The 12,905-nt window shown below is 38.5% G+C and overlaps 1 pseudogene; it reads left to right on the forward strand.

The window, feature by feature from the left end:
• Nucleotides 1-9,015: 9,015 nt before the first annotated feature.
• On the forward strand, nucleotides 9,016-9,205 carry LOC125175938 (uncharacterized; annotated as a pseudogene).
• The last annotated feature ends 3,700 nt before the right edge of the window (nucleotides 9,206-12,905 follow it).

The raw sequence follows: 12,905 nt of genomic DNA on the forward strand, positions 1-12,905 counted from the left end.
TACCTGTTCTTCCTTCTTTCTCTCCAGCTCAATATCCCTTTCACCATGACACTGTTGGCAGATGTCCCCACCTATATTCTGCAGATACAGTACAAACATCCAATCTCCCACAGTGTTGCTAGAGTCTACATGAAGGAAGATGAAGAGGGGAAAATATGTAATATAATCTTTCCCGCCCTCCTATGCTATCTGTTGTCCTACAGAAACAGAACAACACAAAAGAAGTCTCTCTTTTGTTTCCCTTAAAAATAAATATCCCCAGCTAATGAATGAGTGTAAACAGTGGCTGGGGATAAGTGTGTGTGTTGGGGGCGGGGGGGGGGCAGGGAGCAAACAAGTGATTCAGACTATTAAAGTCTAAGGCATACCTTACCCATCCAAGAGTCCTATTCCAACAATAAAACAGATAATCTAGGGCCTGAGGCCTCTTTTTTCCTTCCTGTTCTGCTAGACTATAGGATTTAAAAATCCACTAAGTTATAAAAGCTTTTAATCTGGATGAGTAATACCTCATTGTAGACAGGAACTATTATTTAATTTCATCCATCCTTTACCATTAGATTAGACTGTTTAAAGTATGTTGCCTCTTTATACAATGCTAATGCATTTTGAAGGGTATCCCAGGTATATGTTAATATCCCAGCTCACCCAAAGTTATAATTTTCAGCATAAGCATTTTTTTTTAATTTTTTTTTTCAACGTTTATTTATTTTTGGGACAGAGAGAGACAGAGCATGAACGGGGGAGGGGCAGAGAGAGAGGGAGACACAGAATCGGAAACAGGCTCCAGGCTCTGAGCCATCAGCCCAGAGCCCGACGCGGGGCTCGAACTCGCGGACCGCGAGATCGTGACCTGGCTGAAGTCGGACGCTTAACCGACTGCGCCACCCAGGCGCCCCAGCAGCATAAGCATTAACATGAAACTCTCAGAGTGTAATGGAAATTCTGATAATATTAACTTACTTATAGTTTAAAATTAAAAAGGACTTGTTTTCACAGCTTCGTATACTTTGTACTACATTTTATTCATGAAGAGCAAACAAAGACCTGCTAGGATCTCATATTTGACTATCCTTATTTCATAAGTAATAGTACAAGCCATTAGTTAACATGACTGGTTTCAATAGGGATGTAAATCTGTGATATCAAAGGGGCTCTGCTCTAATTTGCCCAACTTTGAAATCTATTGGATATATCTTTTATATTAGTATCTATCTTTTATATTTTAATATGATTTCACTCTTAGGTGTATGTGTGTTTCTGGTGGTGAGTGGGACACTTTCAGAGAAGATAGTAATCAACCTGGCAAAGAAGAAGTCATACTTTTAGTCTTAATAAAAATCCGCAAATTCCCATTGAGGGGGTGTGGCGATGGTGATGGGGCCAGTGGAACTAATAAGAAAGCTCTGTCTTAATTGGTGTCCCTGAGTATGGCTCCAGGACCCCTTAACTGCCAGCATCTTTGAGAGCTTCTCTTTCTCTCTACCTGCTCTTCCCTTTGCAGTGATGGTTTCCTAGAAGGGGTTTAGGGTGTCAGTTTCTTTGCTCTTTTTCCATCTGCTTTCTGTATTCCAGAATCTTCTTATTTATATCTTCTTCGTTCTTTCTGGCATGTCAAAGTTTTGAGGCAGAATAAGTGTTTAATCTGTCATCCAAATCCAGTCCGAAGCCCATTGTGAGAAGATTCTATAAACCTCTTAGCAAAAAGAATTATATTTTAAATGGGCAAATTTCCTACCTACTAAATTCATGGAAATATATTTGGTGCCAATAATGCTAATAGAAAACATATAAAATAGCCACTTGATTTTTAAAATATTGCATCAGTACAAATAAATTAACTTTTTAAATTCATGTCATCCATTCAAAGACTTCAATATTTAGCAAATGTGCTGTTTCCCATGATATATTTTATTGACTAAGTTAATGTTCGCTTTATTTCACTTATTTAAATATGTGTGGAGGTTGTTCAATGTGACATATATGCTATGCATGAGTGATACAAACACAAATATAAAACTAACACACGAATACCATCAGTTAATATTTCTTGAACGCTTACTATGTAAGTGCATTATGCCAACCAATTTGTAAGCTCTTCTCGTTTAATATTAACAGATACTCTCTGAGGTAGAAATTATTACTACCTTGGCGCACCTGGGTGGCTCAGTTGGTTAAATGTCCGACTTCGGCTCAGGTCATGATCTCATGGTTTGTGAGTTCAAGCCCCGCGTCGGGCTCTGTGCTGACAGCTCAGAGCCTGGAGCCTGCTTTGGATTCTGTGTCTCCCTCTCTCTCTGCTTCTCCCCTCCTCATACTCTCTCTCTCTCTCAAAAATAAATAAACTTTTTAAAAAAGAAATTATTACTATCTTCATTTTGCATGTAAAAAAGGATGACATTTCAGTGCAATATGTCTCAAAATGTCTATGCACAAAGGAAAGTGAAAATAAAAATTAGGGAAGCAAAGTTTTCAGAAAGAAACACATAAGACATAGATCTTTTAGTTAAGTTTATTTATTTTAAGAAAGAGAGCGAGAAAGAGCACTAGCAGGGGAGGGGCAGAGAGAGAAGGAGAGAAGGGATCCCAAACAGGCTCCAAGCTGTTGGTGTTGAGCCTGACGCGGGGCTTGACCCCTTGAACTGCAAGATCATGACCTGAGCCAAGATCAAGAGTCAGTGCTTAACTGGCTAAGCCACCCAGGTGCCCCAAGGTACAGATCTTATGGAATGAGGATTTGCCAAACAAAAAATGAATGCAAGTAAGGGTTATTTTGGAGAAAAAAGGAAGGGGATCTTCTCTACAGAGACCCAAATGCCTATCAACATTTCAATGTGGTTGAATTAAATGGTGCCAACAAATCCTGGAGGTGAAGCTATTTAATACACGAGGACAAAGCCACACAAATGTATCTATCCTGATAGTCACACTGTCAGACTTGAATTTGGAATAAAACTTTTTATGATTTATGTGCAATTTAATGCAGTTTATTTGCAAACTCTTTTTGCTTTTTTTTTTTTTTGGTGAAAGGATAGGCATTTTTAAAGTTACATAGCATGTTCTACACATTTAGTTTCTTTAGTTATGTTACATCATGTGATTCTCAAAAAGAAATAGTCATTGGTTCATCTTACAGATTAAGAAAGTGAGGCACAGAAAGAACAAATTGCCCAATACCACATGGCTTGTAAGTGGAGGGTCCAGGATGTGAGACTTTCAGACTCTAGAACTTGGCCACTACTTATTATAACTACTTTAAGTCAGAGCCCTCTGACTGGGATGTGGTGACACCCAGTTAACATTCCCTAAATATTTGACAAATGAATAAAAATATAGTGTAAGGTGCAAAATGTGCTTTATTTGACGGTAAGGAAAGAGCGGTGAAAGAATCAGCTATAATCAATTGCCTATTATTTCTAACTTACTTTAATTTTTTTTTCAATTTTAAGTTTATTTATTTTTGAGAGAGAGAGAGAGAGAGAGAGAGAGAGAGGGCACACAACCACGGGAGGGGCAGAGAGAAGGAGAGACAGAATCCCAAGCAGGCCCCACGCCATCGGCTCAGAGCCCAATGCAGCCGAAACTCACGAACCCGGGAGACCATGACCTGAGCCAAGATCGAGAGTCAGATGCCTAAGGGACTGCGCCACCCAGGCACCCCTATTTCTAACTTTCTTTAAACCGTAAGATGCTAAACATATGCTGAAAAATATCCCCCAAAGTATTACAAGGTTATCCACATTTGAGAGTCATTTCAGTTTTTGAACGAGACTTAGAGCATTTATGCACTTCAATGGCATTTTGATTTTCAAAACTGTAGGTCCTAGATTTTGGTGTGCATATTTGTTTTTGTTTACACTGCCCTCTATCATTGATTTTTACCATTTAAATCTCACATCTTATAGCGACCTTACCACCTCCCCATCAGATGTAGAAAAGCTGTAACATTGCCAAAGGATTTTCCTTACATTTGTTTAATCGAGTGTTTGTGAATCCTGTGGTATTGCACACCTGCAAGTTAGTGACCGCCTGGTGAAACGCTTTAGACTGAGAGGAATTTCATTTTGTATAAGCATCTGAGCATCCTGGCCCTCTCTCTCTCCTCCAAGATACATACGCTAAGCTTAAAAAAGGTTAACTGTCAATGTACTTAGAGGAAACTGTCCCCATGTTTATTTTTTAATCCCTAATGTCTTGTCCCGGAGTAGTAAATAGACCAAATGGTACTAGGGGAGTCCCTGGAAAATATGAACACATGAGCCTTGTACTATATAGCCATATTGCCCATTGTTGGCCAAGGACACTGAGAGCAACACATGGCTGTTAAGGAAATTCCAGAGCCCAAGTTCGCAACGCAACTACACCCAACAATCATGTTCTGAGAACTCCCTCATCAACCACATCGCCTCCCTTCAAGGCCAATACTTTGTGAGTTTTAGATTGCATGCCCCAAGAACATGTAGGAATTTTGCTCCTTTTTTCACATATTTCCCCTACCAACTCCAATACCAATACCTACCACCACGATTACCAATATCCACGCAATCACCGGTCTAAGAATACAGCCATCATCACCACATTGCCCCCATCAATAGCAGTAGCGTCAATATCATCATCTTTCCTCCCATCAGTACCAACATCACTATCGCCTTCACCACCACCACCAACGCCAATGAGAGAACAAATCCATATATTTCCTCAAGAACAAGAATTCAGTGAGAATGTAAAGGGTTTTTTTTTCCCCCCTCTCTTCTGCCCTACCATCTCCAAACGTGAGGAATTTAGTTGTTGTTTCATTAGATCCTTAAAATACCAAGCAATATTTTCAGACACAAGGAGAATCATTGAAAAAGCTTTATATTCCTGGGTTCAGCTCAGGTCACGATCTCACGGTTTGTGGGTTCTGTGCTGACAGCATGGAGCCTGCTTGGATTTCTCTCTTCCTCTCTCTCTCTCTCTCTCTCTGCCCCTCCCTGATGTCCCTTTTTCAAAATAAATAAATAAACTTCGAAAAAAGAGAGAAAAAACCCATTTATTTAGGTATTAAACAGAGCTGTTTTTCACTACTGCTGGTTCGATTTTGTAGAAAAACTACAAAATCTGCTCTTTGTGAGGCCAGGAGGTTTAATGGGGAGATGTAAAAGCAGTACTCAGCCTAACATTTAAGCACAGAAATAAACATCACCTATATATATTTATGTAGTTCAGAGAGCAATGTAAGACTTTACGGTTAATAATACAAATCCTTAGGAGGTATTTTGAGGAAGTTAGTGATCTATAAGAGAAGGTTATTAGCATACTGAGGGCACTCGTCAATATCATTAAGTAGCATTTTGGTGGCAGCTTTAAATTGTGGGACTCATTTTATTTTAATGAGGAGAGAGGGCATGTCGAAGAGGATCATGTAAAGCTGAGCATCACTGATGAGCAAACATGACAAGCACGTAAGCAACGATAAGAAATGACACTGAATACTGACGTGCCTGGGTGGATCAGTCAGTTAAGCGTCCAGCTTCGGCTCAGGTCATGATTTCACAGTTCATGAGTTTGAGCCCCGCGTCGGGCTCTGCGCTGACAACTCAGAGCCTGGAGCCTGCTTTCAGATTCTGTGTCTCCCTCTCTCTGCTCTTTCCCCACTCATGCTTTCTCTGTTCTTCAAAAATAAATAAACATTAAAAGAGAAAATTTTAGGGCGCCTGGGTGGCTCAGTCGGTTAAGCCTCCGACTTCAGCTCAGGTCACGACCTCACAGTCCGTGAGTTCGAGCCCTGCGTCGGGCTCTGGGCTGATGGCTCAGAGCCTGGAGCCTGCTTCCGATTCTGTGTCTCCCTCTCTCTCTCTCTGCCCCTTCCCCGTTCATGCTCTGTCTCTGTCTCAAAAATAAATAAACGTTAAAAAAAAAAATTAAAAAAAAAAAGAGAAAATTTTAAGAAATGACACTGAATAGATACATTTATGAATGTAATTGCCTTAGCATTTTAAATAGTCTTAAATCTTAATGATGGAGCACATTACTTGATGCTTTGATTTTTATAATACCTTTTACTTTTTAGAGCTATTTTAGATTTACAGAAGAATTATGAAGATTGTGTAGAGAGTTCTCATAACCCCACACCCTGATCTCTCTATTACTAACATCTTACATTAGTATGGTATGCTTGTTACAATTCAGCAACCAATATTTACATAATCATTAACTAACATTTATACTTTTTCATATTCCCGTGGCTTTTATTTAATGTCCTTTATCTGCCCTAGGAGCACATCGTGGGCAACACATTGTATTCAGGTGTCATGTTTCTTTAGGATCCTATTGGTTATGACAGTTTTTCAGACTTCTGTTTTTGATGAACTTGACAGTTTTGAGGAGTACTGGTGAAGTAAGCTGCAGGATGCCTCTTTATTGGAATTTGGTGTGTTTCTCACGATTAGATGGTGGTTATGGGTGTCTCAGAGGAAGATCACAAAGGTAAGCTGCTATTTTCATTACATCATATCAAGGGTGTATATTTACCCTGGTAAGCATATACCCATATTAATATAACTTGTCAGTGTTGATAATGTTCTTGATCACCTGGCCGAGGTGCTGCTTGACAGGAGCATACCTCTTTTAAAAAAGTTTTTTTTAACATTTATTTATTACTGACAGACAGAGAGACACAGAGCATGAGCAGGGGAGGGGCTGAGAGATGGGGAGACACAGAATCCAAAGCAGGCTCCAGGCTCTGAGCTGTCAGCACAGAGCCCGATGCCAGGCTCGAACTCACAAACCCCGCGATCAGGACCTGAGCCGAAGTCGGCCGCTTAACCAACGGAGCCACCCAGGCACCGCTAGGTGAAGTTGTTTTTCTCACTCTTTCCATCCTGCGCCTTCGGGAAAGAACTCAGTATGTGCCGCCCACCCATAAGTGGGGGTTACACTGAGCTATCACGAAGCCAGTGTAAACACATACATTATTTGAAATTCTTCAGCATGAGGGATTTGTCTCTTCTCTCCCGTTTACTTGGATCTTTATTTGTAAAACTATGGACTCATGGATCTTTATTTTATACTTTGGGTCATAATCCAGTATTCCTTTTTCTAGCTTTGGTGTGAGGAAGGTTTTCCTTTTTCTTTTCTTTTCTTTTTTTTTTTTTGTCTTCAGATTTTTATTTAAATTCTATTTAGTTAGCATATAGTGTAATATCGGTTTCAGGAGTAGAATTTAGTGATTCATCACTTACATGTAACATGCAATGCTCATCATAACAAGTGCCCTCCTTCATACTCATCACCCATTTAGCCCATCCCCCTGCCGACCGACCTCCATCAACCCTCAGTTTGTTCTCTATAGTTGAGTCTCTTACAGTTTGCTTGATAAGGAGTTTTTTCAGTCGGTGACTTTAATATGCCCAAATCATTGTGAGGTGTGTGTGTGTGTGTGTGTGTGTGTGTGTATGCTGTGTACTCTCTTACTTTCTAAAACTACAAAATACTCAGGCTGATCTTGTATATTTCTTGCTCCCGTCCTAACATTAGCCGTTTATCTAAGGAATTCTGATTTATTTTGTTGGAGATTAGAATTAGAAATGAATATCTAGGAGCTAGGCATGTTCATCGCTACTTGAGTGTCTTGACTTCTTGGCTATCTTAGCGGACAGAACAGGAAAACATATGTGCATATAGTATAAGGTGTATATACCCAGATCCTTAAATATGTCTGTATGTTAACATCTATAACTGTATTAAACTACACATGTTGACTTCATAGTGACGTACACGAATGAGATCCATTGTTAAATGGAGCATTCTGGCCTCTCTCCTTGGTTATCTGTAGCTTCCCACTTTAACAAAAAGAAATCTGGATTCCACTAGAAAAAATTATTTAATTGTTCAATTCTAGTAATCATGCACAGTGGGTTCATAATTTCTAATGCATACTACATTGGGAGACAACCAAATAGCATTTTATTTCTTCCCTTTTTGGGATTCTAATCACACACACATTGATTCTTTTGAAATTGTCCCTTAGCTCTTAGATACTGTCTTTTCCTTCATTTGTTTTCCCTTTGCTCTTTCTGTCTGTCTCTCTGTCTTTCTTTCTGCCTCTCTTTCTTATTCCTTTCCCTATCCTTCTTCCTGATTCCTCTCTGCATTTCAGTTTGGGATGTTTCTATGGTCGTGTATTCCAGCGCACTGATTTTTTCCTCAGCTGTGTCCAGTCTATTGAGAAGATGATCAAAGACATTCTTATACCTGTTGCAGTATCTTTCATTTCTAACATCCCATCTTAGTTCTCTCTTAGTGTTTTCATCTGTTTGCCTACATTACCCATCTCGACTTCCATGGTATCAACTTTTTGCGTTAGTGTCCATCACGTGTTAATCATGGCTATTTTAAAGCCCCTGTCTGCTAATTTTAACATCTGTTTTATATTGGCCTCTTCCTGATGTTTGCCTTGTCTCTTGGACTGTGTTTTTCCTCACCCTTTAGCATACTTTGTAATTCTTTTGTTGACATCTGGACATAATGTATTGAGTAAGTAGGCCTTTGTGTAATGGTTTATGCTAATCTGGTTCAGAGTCCTGTTTGTTTAATATTTGCCACAGGTGGAAGTGCCAGAAGCTTCAAATCCCTCTCCTGTCTTGTTTTGTCTCCTCTGTTGTCTTTGAGATTTGCTAAAGGCACTCTCTTAGCTAGAGCCTTTGTCTTGCAACCCTTTCATCTGTAATCCACTGTTATTAACCTGGAGCCCTGTTGCTGCCAGGGCAGGGTGCTGAGGAAGGGAAGTATTCTATAGTCTTATGTCAGTATTTCACTTGGCCTGAATTCTTGAACTGCGACTTTCATGAGTGTTTATTGGCTTCTCCCCCTGCCCCCCTCCCCCCACCCCGGGGTGAAACCTGAAGACTAGAGGGGGCTGGAGTTAAGGAAGTGCATTCCCATAGGTTAGATAGGACTCCGGAGAAATTCTTAAGGAAGGAGAGTAGTCCTTTGTTACGGAAGAACAGTCTTGGGGTTTCTAATGGCTCCTAAAGCTTTGCCCAGTGGCAATATCGTAGCCAATGAGGTTTATCCAAAGCGCGATTATTGCTAATTGAAATCTAATGGCTCTTCTCTTCTCTCTTTGCCAGAGCCACCTGCAATCCTTCCTGACTCATTACCATTAGAGCCTGGTAAGGTTTCTGGAAGTAACCCACCACCATGACCATGCCCACAGGAGTTTCTCACTCTTATGCTAATATACAGTCAGCCTCCAACAATTTATAAAAATTCCCATTCAAGTGTTCCTACCGGGTAATGGCTTGAGCAGCAGAGGCCCCAGATAAGGAGACCTAGGCTGTGACTCCCAGATTTGCTGTCTCTTCATGTTAGAAGGTCGTGTTTGGGTCTGCTATCTTAACTCTCTGATAAATCCAAGAAAAGTGATTAATTTTCAGTCCATTAAGCCTTTTCTTATTGTAATAATGAAGCAACACTTTCCAAGCTCTTTACTTATTGCAGCTAACACTGGATCGCTTTTTTTAGTATGATCAGTTTTGATGGCAAATGTGAGATAAAAGATAAGGTGCGCATGCTCTAAGTATATTTCCATTATAGAAATTTTTATACAAGTTGACATTAATAATAATATTGATTAAACACTGAAGTTAAAACTTCATGATGATCATGTGAATAGATAAGACTTTCTAAGACCAGACCTAAAATATATTCACATTTGCTGTATTAACACTTACTATGCTAATATATGCTAGCCTAGAATTGTTAAAAGTATCAAATGAAACGTCACAGGAAAATTTATTAGAAATAGAATTCTGACAAAAATGTGAAGTATCATAAAGATGGATTTCATGAATTCACTAAAATATTTTTTCCTTTCTTTTTTCTGTTTTAATTTTGTGATGTTTATTTATTTTTGTGAGAGTGAGAGACACAGCATGAGTGGGGAGGAGCAGGGAGAGAGAGGGAGACACAGAATCTGAAGCAGGCTCCAGGTTCTGAGTTCTCAACACAGAGCCCCACGCAGGGCTCGTACCCCAAAACCGCAAGTTCATGACCTGAGCTGAAGTCAGACAATTAACCGACTGAGCCACCCAGGTGCCCCATTTTTCCTTTCTTTATATGTTTAGTCCCAAATAAATGGCAAGCTTAACTTTTGATGATAATAGGATCATTCTGATTAACCTTTGTGATATTACTTTTACTTTACAAAAAATATTAGAAAATCATATTTACACATATATGTAGAGTATTAGTGTACATAATAAATAAATATGTGTTACTTAAGGAACACTGAATACATTTGTCTAATTAGGAATCAGGAAACTACATATCTTAAAAATCTAGATCAGAGGTCAGCAAAACAGTGGACTGTGGATCAAATCCAACCTAGAGCCCGTTTTTTGTAAGTAAAGCTTTGATGGAACACAATAATCCCATTAATTTACCTATTGTCTCTGACCGCACTCAGGGCTGAAATAGCATTTAGTTGCAACAGAGACCTTATGAATCACAAAGCTAGGATATTTATTATTTATCTCTTTGCATAAAATGTTTGCCTGTCACTACTCTGGATGCATCCTAATTTGATACAATATGCTATCATCATTAACACTTTGGCATGGAATATATTTTGATTCATTAAATAATGGAAATCCTATTTAAAACCTCTTGAAATTTCCAAGAACATATTTATTTTGCCAAAGAATGTATAATTATATGTGAGTCATTTTTTAAGTGATTCATATTTTCACCAAGTTAGGAAATACGGGTACACTGCATCTGGGTTTATGCTATGCTAATTTGTAATCATTGCATGTAAATAATCACAATAGGTGTAACAAAAGCAAAGAAAAAGTATTAATGTCAGTTATCCAAAAGATATCTGGTATTTAACATAAAAATTAATTTTAAAAAATATGAGCGTCTTCTTTAACATTAAGCATTAAACAAACTCTCTCTCTCTCTCTCTATATATATACATATATATATATGTTTTTAACTGTATGTTTAAGTGTTTTAAATGTGTTGTTCAAGAAAGTGGATTTTTTTTCATTTATTATATATTTTTTTCATTTATTATTTTATTTATTATATTTTCATTTATTCATTTCATTTATTATATTATTTTTTTCATTTATTATATATTTATTTCCTCACCCTATTTAATAGATGAAAAATAATTTTATTGGCATGTTTATTTTTTTTTCTTCCCAAGCACCAATCTGATAAATAAACAAATTCAAAAAGAACTTGTAAATACTGCTTTTCACACAAAATTTAAAAATTGATCACACTCAAACCCTGTGGTCATGGGTAATTCATTGTTTATCCTCATTTGTAACAAACTTGCATGTGCATAAGTAGTCTATGCTTATTATGAAATTTGAATGTTCATTTGGGTTGTTGGATGCTGTGAAAATTTCTTGGCTGAAATAGGGAAACAGTTAATAGGCAGGGGATGGCCAAGTTGTAAACAATACTCTCGTGGAGACAAAAGTTGACTACTCTGGTCTGATCCTAAATTACACTCCATTAACCTACTGAGCCACCCAGGTACCCCAGCAAGCAGGATTTTTTAATTAGTCTCCTCTGTCTTCTACGAGTCTTGTCCTAAGGCTCACTTCCTACCAAGAGGCAAAATAATCATAGCAGGATTCATATTTCTACCCAACACCTCCTAAAAAGGTACAAAGAGAGAACATGCTATTCTAGAATGTCTTCTCCAGTCTCATTTTGGTAAAGCCTTGTGGTCTTTATCAAATTGTACAATTATATAAATTGTGTACAATTTATCAAATTGTAGTAGGCCAGGTAGCTCAGTTCTGGCACTCCTATTCTACCTTAAAACACAGGCTACGGGAAGGGAAGGATGTGTGAAGATCTGGGCGGGGGAGGGGGGGAGGCATCTTACGTGGGAAATCAAATAGCCATGTCCTGGGTTAGGAGATTATAAGGAATGCATTCCAGAGCAGACACTGCTTTCTGGCCTTGCTGAAAACAACGGGCCATGCTTCGTTTATCTAGTCAATGTATATCTAGGGGTTGGGTCCTGCCCGTGCTCATGAATTCCTCAGACCACGTTATCATATGGAATATCTTATCTTGTTTTCCACCCTGCTTTCTTCATCTGCTCTTTTGTAGTCTTGGGAATGCCTTAACTTGTTTTTCTGCATGCTTTCTATACTTTCTTACTAGCACATAGCCCCCTGACATATTGCACAATGTTTCCCTAAACGTGTGCTTAATAAATGCAGGAGCTTGAGAGCAGCTCAGGGAGACTTCCTGTAGCCTCCCTCTCAGTTCTCTTGACTTACATAGAGTCTTGAGTAATCTTTTTCTGCTGTCCTCGGCTTTGCTGGACAAAGCCAGAAGCCAAACCCACAATCAAGGAACAGTGTTACGGATGTTAAGGAAGTCATGAGAAGGTCTCTGACTCTAAATCACCAAAGGACACTCAAAACCTAACTAATTTCTAACTATATTTTTTAATCTTGTGAGCATCCTTCTTCTGCAAAATAACTCAGTTAAAGGCATCATCTGCTAGAAGATGAGAAGTCTGTATCTTCAGTTACCAGGGACACCTTATAATTCATAGAAAAGTCATTTCAGTCCTAAGATTCATCTGCATGTCTTTCTTTAGAAAGTAAAAGACAAAGCAGAAAGAAATGTTCCAATTCAATCATGCACAACAAATGGTTTTAGGAAACTTCCATGAGTATGGAGAGGGTGAATATGTGAAGCTACTAAGGAAGAGAGTAATAGTGTTCTCTATACTAATCAGAACTTGCTTCACCTAACCACCAAATATTGAATTAACGGAAAGCATAATGATTTAATAAATAAATAAATTTCCAATAATAGATACAAATCTTCCCTCCACATTGATGATAGTAAATGTAGAATCAATTAAAATGTTCTGCCAT

The sequence above is a fragment of the Prionailurus viverrinus genome, chromosome C2 (assembly GCF_022837055.1).
Source record: "Prionailurus viverrinus isolate Anna chromosome C2, UM_Priviv_1.0, whole genome shotgun sequence".
Taxonomy (NCBI): Eukaryota; Metazoa; Chordata; class Mammalia; order Carnivora; family Felidae; genus Prionailurus; species Prionailurus viverrinus.